This window comes from Chrysochloris asiatica, unplaced genomic scaffold (assembly GCF_000296735.1).
Source record: "Chrysochloris asiatica unplaced genomic scaffold, ChrAsi1.0 scaffold00069, whole genome shotgun sequence".
NCBI classification, from domain to species: domain Eukaryota; kingdom Metazoa; phylum Chordata; class Mammalia; order Afrosoricida; family Chrysochloridae; genus Chrysochloris; species Chrysochloris asiatica.
In genome coordinates, this window is record NW_006408587.1 from 8,691,561 (window position 1) to 8,698,592 (window position 7,032).

At 39.1% G+C, this 7,032-nt stretch overlaps 1 pseudogene; it reads right to left on the reverse strand.

Moving 5' to 3' along the window:
• Positions 1 to 1,022: 1,022 nt before the first annotated feature.
• Positions 1,023 to 1,996, reverse strand: LOC102831491 (annotated as a pseudogene).
• Positions 1,997 to 7,032: the final 5,036 nt, after the last annotated feature.

A 7,032-nucleotide genomic window follows, 5' to 3' on the forward strand; every position in this document is an offset into this window, starting at 1 on the left:
CTCAAACTCTTTATGCTTACTTTCTCCCTTTACATGGATCAGGCTTTGCCCATTTCTTTATATGGGTTCATTCATAAAAAAAACACTTACCAGACCTCACCATCAAATAATATATGCTCTGTGGTCGATTGTATCACTATTAATCAAATACCCATTTTCTATTAGTTATGTTACTGAATATCAAATTCTCCATTCCTCGTCTTTAATAAGGCTGTTGTTGTTGTTAAGTGTCGTAGAGTGGTTTCCAACCCATAGCGATCCTGTGTAGGGTTTCCAAAGAACAGCCCGTGAGCTTGAGCTGCCAACCTTGCAGTTCAAACTGACTTTGCAGTCCAGCACATTAACCTACAGCACGATACCAGGACTCCTTAATAAGGCTAGTAGTTTTCAAAGAAATTGTTTGAGTTAAAAACAAAAATAAAGAAAAGGAAAATATGAATTTTGGTTATTCCCAAACCTTGGACCAAAGGGAAGAGTGCTTGTTTTTATATATTGTGATCATAGAGACTAAAATCATAAAGTCCCAGGAAATACAGTGAAAAAAAAAAAAAATCCATGTTTTTCTCCTCTTTTCCCACAATTGCCTGCCTTGGTGTCTAAAATATTCTACATACTCTGCCCCAAGGTACCATCTACCTTTTACTAAACATCCCCAAGGATGGGAAATTTGCTATTCCACCCAATTTTTAGACAGTAGACTACTGGAAATATCTTCCTTGAATTTAGCTGATGTTTGTGCTCCATAACTTTTGTGTTTGTGTTTCAGATCTTTTTATTCCTTCAAATTTTTCTTTATTAGGAGTGACTGGAATAAAACATATAACTGAGTCCCATCATCATCATCAGTATCATCATGGAAATGACTTTAAGAGAAATCTGGTCGGATGAATGTTATTGCTTCTCATTTTCCACCAGTAGATAGTTGCCATGGATATAGACAGCAACTGTCTGTCAAGAATGCTCATATCTGTTCCATAATACAACATGCCCAGTCACAGGGGGAAAACAAACTAGGAAATAACTTATGTGTACTTCTCGACTTCATCATACAAGACAAGCACATAAGCGCCACCCATGCCTCTGAGCATATTGGAACATGCGCCCTTGAGAAAGTCTTTGTCTCCTTCATCATGTGCAATCTTCCTCCACCAGTCAACGGTGCCTGTGTACGTGATATCAGTTCCTTTGTGCCCTGACTGTATCATCATGAGACGACGAACAGTGTAGAATGGGTAGGATGTCCACCCGGCCACAACCATGACCGATTGAGTGATCATCCAGCTGACAAAGATGTGAGTATTCTTGGGATCTGCAGTGTCATAGATACTGAAGTAGGCAGATGATAATACCTTGCACAGACACATTAAAACCTTGATAAAGCCCTTAATCCCATCAGACTTGGAGATCTTAACCAGGCCGTCACCAAGATCTTTGAACTCTCGTTCGGCAGGCACCAGCTTTCCCCACATCAGCTGCTAGATGGGTATGGGTAAAATCAAGAGGGTACACGAAGCACAAGGATGTCACCCCAGCAGCAACACTGGATGCCAGATTCCCGGCAAAGTAGCTCTCAAACTGGGTCCTTTTGTCCACACCACCCAGGAAGATCTGCTTGTATTTCTCTTTGAAGACAAAGTTGAGAGGTTGGGTGGGGAAGTATCTGATGACATTGGCCAGGTTACCATGTCAGAAGGGCAGGACTCCGTGTGCCTTGGGGATGCGAACCACACAATCGATAACTCCCTTGTACTTCGTATCTGCAGTGATTTGCTTGCCGCCATGCTGCACCTGCAGCAACAGCTTGACCTGTTCAATGGGTGCTACTGTGGTCTTGGAGATGGCCATGGCCACTCCACCTGCAAGGAAGTCCTTGGCGAAGGACACAGCAGCATCTGTCCTGTTGAAAGAGGAGGAGGAGAAGACAGGCTGTGGCAAAACTGGGACCAGAACCAGCTTTGACTCCAGGGCTCTCTGTGCTCCATAACTTTTCATGCATTGTTTCTAATGAAAATCTCTGACTCCATCAACAATCAATCTAAACCTCCCCTATAGGCCAGTTATGGGAGATAAATGGAGGGCTCACAGGGATTTTTCCATGGAAATGGCCCTCTAAGTTACTGTGTCAGTATTTAGCAAACAGTGGAGAGAACGTGATCTTACTAAGCCAAGACCTTGCTACTCTAGATGACCTGAGCAATTGCATTTTCTTCCCGCTCTGAAAATGGCCTTGCCCTTCCATGGGTGCAGTTGATCTTTAGAAGTAAGCTTGAACCCTGGTCTTGTCTTTTCATAAGTGTTCTTGAACATCATATGCACTTGTGAATTCCAGGTCTGGATTCTTAACTGCTTCCTGATTGGAATGACTCCTAGTAGTGCTTTATGTATCATACTACTCACTCTTTCCTGGACTCCTAGCACCCCTGACCAGTTAGTTTTACCAAGCTTCAGTTCTCTCATACACTCCTCCATCCCTTATGTCCTTGAGTGTTCCATTTCTATTTCATCTTCCAAAGCTCCAGGTCCATTGCTTCTTTTTTGGGAGGAGATATGTCTGTGTGATTAGCAGCCAGAGACATTTAACATATTAGAGGCCAGAGGTTCCAAAGCTTCAATACAGTAATACTAGGCTAGACAATACTTTAATTTCATTCTGCCTCCATTCTTTTGGAGGCAACACAATACAGTAGTGAAGAGGCCAAACTTGGAAATTAGGCAGACTTGTAGTCATGCCACTTACTGAATATCAGACCTTCCTGGGATGTTTGCTCATCTGTAAAATGGGAATAATAAAAGTTTTCATTATTACATGGATTTGTTTCAAAGATTAAAACAGATAATATATGCAATGCAATTAAAGAATATTTGTCACATTATCGACATTTAATTGAAAGGGGCTTCTGTTGTCATTATGCGCTATCATCATTATCATTATTCCTAAAGTCTTTGAAAAGATGGTTGGAATCCAACCCCTTTCACACCTCTCATTTTTCTGCCTATATTAGTTATGCACAATCTGACCTCTGCAAGGAAATCCAAAGTAAGGGAACCATTGCATCCTAACCTAAAAACAATGACAGCACAACTATAGCAACGTACATGTTACACTCAACAAGGCACACAATCTTCTGGAAGCCTCACCCAATACTGAATGATAAACAGAACTGGAATAACACTCCTACTTTGAAAGTATGTCAGGAGAGAGTACATGATTTTTTGACATAACACAGACAGAAGAAGACAGAGCCAGGACTTGAATGAAGGTCTTACAATTCTTAGTCATGTTCTTAATTCCTATGTTTGAGCTCCTCTATTCAGAAGCATCCAACTATTTGATTTGGTACACCTGGGCCATCTGGTCTCATAGAAAAGTATAGAGATAAATATCCTGTACTCAGGTAGTACTTAAACTCTGGCCATCCTAAGAAACCAGAGCAGAGGAAAGAAGGGGAAGCGAACATGGAATTTAAGAGTTTCAGTGATTTTGACATGCCAACTCCTTATGTTTTAGATAAGAAAACCATGTCACTTCTAAGATTATGCTTAATTTGTAGCAGAGCCACAACTAAAATGCAGAGAAGAACCCCAGGGACTTGAAAGCATGAACAGATACATGTATACCAATGTTTATTGTCGCACTATTCACAATAGGTAAAATGTGGAAACAATGTAAAGGCTCATCAATGGATAAGTGGGTAAATAAAATGTGGTACATACATACAATGGACTATCACTCAGTCTTAAAGAGAAATGAAAATCTGATATATGCTACAACAGAGATAATCTTGAGAACAATATGCCGAGTGAAGTAAATCCATCATGAAAAGACGAATACTGGCTGATCTCACTCATATGAGGTGAAAAGAATGGACACATGTATAAAGACCAAAATTTATTAGTTTCTACCAATGGAAAAAAGTAAAGGCACAGAGGGAGCCAATGTTTGGGAAACTGTGAATTCTGTTGAGAGTGATGGGAAATTTAGCATTAAAGAAACTGGTTGTATAGCATGATTAGCATTACTGATATCAATAAGTTACAAAACTGAAAAATGTTGAATTGACAAGTGTTGCATTATATATATTTTGTTGTTGTTGTTAAGTGCCGTCAAGTTGCTTCTGACTCATAGTGACCCAGTAATAGGGTTTCCTAGGAATGACTGGTTAGTTTGAATCACCGACCTTGTGATTCAAACCAACCTTGCGGTCCAATACATTATCCTGCAGGGCCACACCAGGACTCATATATGTGTTTATGCAACAATAAAAATAAGTAAATAAAGACAATGTATTTAAAAGTTGTCTTAGAAAAATTCATGGAATCTTCATTCCCAGGGTTTCTTACGATCATTAATTACACTACAGTTTTCTGAGTCCTTACCATGTGTTTATCCTATAATAAATTCTGGAATTTGTAGAAGAAAAAGATTCCATTCTTATTTTGAGGACACTTTGAATGAGCACACATATATACACACACATATAAGGGAGTTTCAAAATATTCATGGAAAAATTTCATTATCCTTTAATTCCATTTTGCCATGAATTTTTTGAAGACCCCTCCTTCGTATGTACAAATAAATGAATACACACACCTATGAGTGGGTGCATCAAAAATATTGCTGCAAAATAATAGAAGATTTATTTAACAAAAATATAAAAATGTGAAACTACTGTTTCACAAAATATCCCCCATTTAGGTCTATATCCACAACTAGTCTGTCAGTTTGTCATATTGTGTTCTGTTCACTTCTGAAGGATGTGTTTCCATCTCTCTAACCCTTCCCTAGAGTCCTGGTATGGTGCTGTGGACTAAGGCACTTGGTGTGGTGCTGAAAGGTCGGTTTGAATCACAAGGTTGGCGGTTCAAACTCACCAGCTGTTCCTCAGGAACCCTATACAGTGTTGCTATGGTTAGGAACTGACTTGATGGCATTTAACAACAACAACAGCAGCCCTTACCCTGCAAGTAAAATTTTGCTAAAGATTGTAAAACAAAATGGCTGCAACTGTACGCTGAAAGTAGGGAATACCAGAAAGATATTTACCTGTGCTTTATTGACTATGCAAAAGCTTTTGATTGTGTGACAAGCTATGGACAACATTGCAAAGTATGAGTATTCCGAAACAATTGTGCTCATGAGGAACCTGTACATAGACCAAGAGGCAGTTGTTCGAACAGAACAAGGGAACGCTGAATGGTTTAAAATTAGCAAAAGTGTGCACCAGGGTTGTATTCTTTCACCACAATTATTCAATTTGAATGCTGAGCACAGTATCTGAGAAACTGGATTAAATGAAGAAAAATGTGGCACCAGGATTGGAGGAAGACTCTCTAACAACGTATGGTATGCAGATGATATAACCTTGCTTGTTGAAAGTGAAAAGGACTTAAAAAATTTACTGATGAAGATCAAGAGCCACAGCCTTCTATATGGGTTGCAACTCAATGTAAAGAAGAAAACAATACTCACCACTAGATCAATAAACAATTTTAAGATAAAGGGAAAAATATTTGAAGTTGTCAAAGACTTCATTTTGCTCAGATCAACCATCAACACTAAGGGAAGCAGCAGTCAAGAAATCAAACAACATATTGCATTAGGCAAATCTGTTGTACAAGACCTCTTTAAAATGTTCAAGAGCAAAGATGTCGGTCTGAGGAAGGTACGCCTGGCCCAAACCATGGTATTTTCAATAACCTCATATGCATGTGAAATTGGGCAGTGAATAAGGAAGACCATAGTACAATTAATGCATGTGAGCTATGGTATTGGAGGAGAATATTAAAAGCACTGCCAAAAGAACAAACCAATTTATGTTGGAAGAAGTATAGTCACAATGCTCCTTGGAGGCCAGATGGCCAGACTTCATCTCTTATACTTCAAACATATCAAGAGGGACTAGTTCCTGGAGAAGGATATCATGTTAGGTAAAGTGGAAGGTTGGGGGGAAAAGGAAGACCCCCAACGAGATGGATTGGTGTGGTAGCAGCAGCAATGGGCTTAGACATAACAATGATTGTAACTTGGTGCAGAACCAGGCAGTGTTTTATTCTGTTGTTCATAGGGTTGCTATGAGTTGGTACCAATTCATTCGTACCTAATAACATAACAACAACCCTTCCCTGAAAAATCCTGCACTCTTCGACTTGCATCCTGTCAAACAGCAGTTGTGGCATACTCGGGAGATCTAGATCATGTTACTTTAAAATATTTTTTGAGTTTGGGGAATAGAAAGAAGTCTGAAGGGGCACAATCAAAGATGTGGGTAAGATGGGATAAGCTTCCCAATGGAATTTTCATAGAACAGTCCTTGCTACCCTCTAAAAATGAGCAGGTGCATTGTCGTGATGAAAAACAATTCTTCAGCCCAATGTTGTTGACCTTTTTCTCACCAATAGAGTTTTCAATTTTCTTAAAACGTGTTCCTAATAAGACCCATGGTTATGTTGTATCCTTCAATAAAATCTATCAATATTTCCCTTTTGAAATCTTCAAAAACAGTTACCATAACCTACTGAGCTAATCTCTCTACCTTGAATTTAACTGGTCTAACAGATCCCTTCAGAAGCCAGTGCTTTGATTGAACATTGTTTTTGAAGCCACCCTATCAAGACCAAGACAAGTATATTGATGAAATAAATTGTATGTAGTCATCCACTGATTACAGAGACATGTTTAAACACATTTTGTTTTGAATAAACTATGCATGGAATAGTTGGAACACTAGTAGTGATATTTTCTGACTTACCCTCATGTACACATATCCACACTCACAGGATGGTAAGTCAAAAATATTGCTACTAGGGTTCCAGTTAATACATGCATGGGTTTATTCCAAATTAAATGTGTTTACAAGTGTCTCTGATCAGTAGATGGTGTAGATAAGTTCAGTAAATACACTTGTATTAGTCTTCTTGTTGTTAAGTGTTATCAAGTTAGTTCTGATTCACAGTGACTCTGTATAGCGTTTCTGAGGAATGGCTGGTGGGTTTTTACCACAGACCTTGCAATTAACAGTCCAGTGCTGATCC